The following is a 3,006-nucleotide window of genomic DNA, read 5'->3' as shown; positions in this document are numbered from 1 at the left end:
GTGATGCAGTGGTATTGTCCTTCAGAGCTGGAAGTCTCCAAAAATATTGGCGGAGAAAGGAGACCCACTGGATTTTCGCCTAATTTCCTCCACCGATTATGAGTCAAGAAATGTCTAATGTTCTTAATTTTATAAACGTTTTTTCCAAATTTTCAAACAGTTACAAATCTCGGTTCTCAGGGCTGGCAGAAATTTTCAAAATATTAAGCTTTCATTAGGTTCATTAGATTTCACGTGCTGGCACTCGTCATGACTCCAAGACCCCTTAGACTAAATCAAATAACATAAGGATTTTGCGTGACCAATATGCCTTACCTATATATCAGCCAACTACATCAAATGCTTACCGGCATCTACATATTATCTTTCGTGTCCTAGAGAACTCAATAATTTTTAAAATTTACAGAGAAGGAATATTTTGCTAGGCCAAAGGCACTATGCAATCATTGTTAAAGACCTAGTTCGTGCTAAATAAATTCTTTAATTTTCCATTTAATTTTTACCTTTCACGGTTTTTTCAAATCTCTCACCAGTTTTCGAGTTATTTGCACCAACAGAAAAACAAAAACTCTCTGAACATAGTCCGCCATCTGTGAGTTCGAAGCTCAAGCCGCGGTTGTATTGATTCCACGTTAGGCCCGCTCTAGAAGCTTCAGTCCTCTATGAATAGAACCCTGTAATTTCGCGACAGTAAATGGTCGATGTGAAATATTCTCAATATACGGGGTGTTCCTAAAACATTCTCCAATTGTCTCTCATGTTGATTTTCTGTAAGAATCGAAAATTAATGGAAATCAAGCGTTTAATACAGTTCAGTTCCAGTGTTTCATTATCCAATAGTTCATACTTGTTAAGGCGGTTTCACACATGTGGGTTCGAGAAATCCCTAAGGATCTCTATTTGGCGAACTATTTGCCGAACTAATCGCACGCGGATTATCAAATTGGCCGATACACATATGCCGTTTAGAGCTATGAGATTCGGCGAAATCCACACAAGTGTGAAAAAACTTTAGCATAAGCTCGTGTTTTAAAGGAATTTTGACTTGTGCGAATTCATAGATGATTTATATTAATATTTAAGGCACAAACGATTCTTAAACCTGTTACATAACCCATAATATCAGCTCTTCTATAACGAACTCCACTGTATATTTTGTTAAGCAAAATTCTATTCTCAATGATATCAAAAAAATCACCATTCCATTAGCTTTACCCGTATCTGATTTTACATATTGTCCCTTTCGGATTCCCTGTTTCTTTTGATTGGGTTTGTTCTGTTTCTTTCTTTAAACCTCATGAGCAAAATGTTCTTAAAATTCTCCCTGAACCTCTTATTAAAAATCGTATAAATAATAGGATTAATTACAGAATTGCAGTAAGTGAGGTATGTGGATACAGTGTACATTATTGTAGGCAGTTGCAAAGAGGGAAAAATAAGGAAAAGAGTGTTGACAAAGCCATAAGGTAATAAGTCTATAATGAAGGCAAAAGAAAGGATCCACACCACCTTTAGTGCCTTTTTTTCTGAGTAATGGACTTGAGGTCTGCTGCAATTCCTGTAATTAAAAATTAAATTCCGATGAAGACCAACTTATCGAACCTATCTTTACTTATTGCTGCTTCCTGTGGGAACATTCCTCACTATTCCCACGCGACTTCCTGCTTTGCTCTTCTTTTGCTCTTGAGCCAATCTGCTCAAAACCGACACTGTTCCTATAAACGTGTATCCGACCACTGCCACCATGAAGTAAATAATCAAGACTTCAGTTGCGACTACCACTTTGAAGTATTTTAGAAGGGCGAACTCTGCTGAGCAATAGTCTCGTGTGACTGGATAAGGACCAAGCAGAACTGAGGAGAGAAATCTGTTGAAATTTCTGGTCATCTGATGGTATGGGTACATATACCTACTGTAACGTACAATGGAAGAAAGATGATAAATGACGAGAGCCAGACTAGGATGACGCGGCCAATAAGTCGGCCTCTGGTAGGTTTGGACCTGCTCAATGGGCTCTTTATTGCCGAGTATCGCTCCAGGCTTATGGAACAAATGTGAAAAGTCGAAACGCCTTTCAAGTAGTCATCTGCACTCGCGTATATGGGACATAAATAAAACGTTGAGGAATCCAACTCTGAAAATTTCATTAGAGAATTCTCATACTCGAACAAGCTGAAAGGAAAATTCTTCGGTGATTTTCCCGCTATTTGCACATTGTTTTTTAATCGAGGAACGATCATCACCTTTAGTACGAAATTATGCATAACTCATAAGAATCCAATAGGATTTGTTGTTGATATGGAGCCAAACTGGTTAGTATTTCACACACATACATGCACAACAATATCGAGTAAATCTAATGGAAATTGTATTTTTACAGCTCACAATCGTATGAAAAACGTTTCTGAGTGCGTACTTACTTATGGTTTGGGTGAAATATCTTGCTGGTAGTATTAAGATACTGATAAGGAGGTCAGCGATCGAGAGACTGAAGAGGAAGTAATTGGTGATGGTTTGCAGTCTTTTATCCAACACTATGGTGATGCAAATCATGAGGTTGCCTGCAGCTCCCAGCAGCACAATCATCAGCAGACATGCCAAATATGCCGCTGAAGTGAAAAAGGAGACGTCTGCGACCCAAGTAGTGTTGGAGGGCATTTCTGTAGCTGTTGTCGCTCCTAAGGAGGTGTTTTTAACAATCGCGCATACCACTGAGTTAGTAATAAACTAACACAACCTGTTTCTCCTGAACCTATTTTCATTTGTATTGGTTCATTTAAACGCAAGAGCAATTTGCAATACTTCTCAATCGAAAAAGATTCATGTTGTGTTTAAAAAATCTTCTCACAATGTTTTGACAATTAATGGAATTTTAAAACTGGAAAATTAACCGTTTTCGAGATTTTGCCCTCTGACTGTATTTAGACGCCAGTGCGAAAAATTGTTCAATTCTCTGTGCGGCTCTAACATTCCTTAAATAACCTTGAACAAAAACGTAAACGTTAA

At 37.9% G+C, this 3,006-nt stretch overlaps 1 long non-coding RNA gene across 1 annotated transcript; it reads right to left on the bottom strand.

Annotated features, from left to right (window-relative positions):
• Positions 1 to 1,331: 1,331 nt before the first annotated feature.
• Positions 1,332 to 2,672, bottom strand: LOC136415179 (uncharacterized). Its single transcript, XR_010752588.1, has 3 exons — positions 2,421 to 2,672; positions 1,613 to 2,134; positions 1,332 to 1,558 (listed from the first exon to the last, which is right to left on the bottom strand). It is a non-coding gene; the product is annotated as an uncharacterized lncRNA (long non-coding RNA).
• Between the last annotated feature and the right edge of the window lie 334 nt (positions 2,673 to 3,006).

The sequence above is a fragment of the Euwallacea similis genome, chromosome 19, assembly GCF_039881205.1.
Source record: "Euwallacea similis isolate ESF13 chromosome 19, ESF131.1, whole genome shotgun sequence".
Lineage (NCBI taxonomy): Eukaryota > Metazoa > Arthropoda > Insecta > Coleoptera > Curculionidae > Euwallacea > Euwallacea similis.
This window is presented reverse-complemented; position numbering and strand designations above follow the sequence as displayed.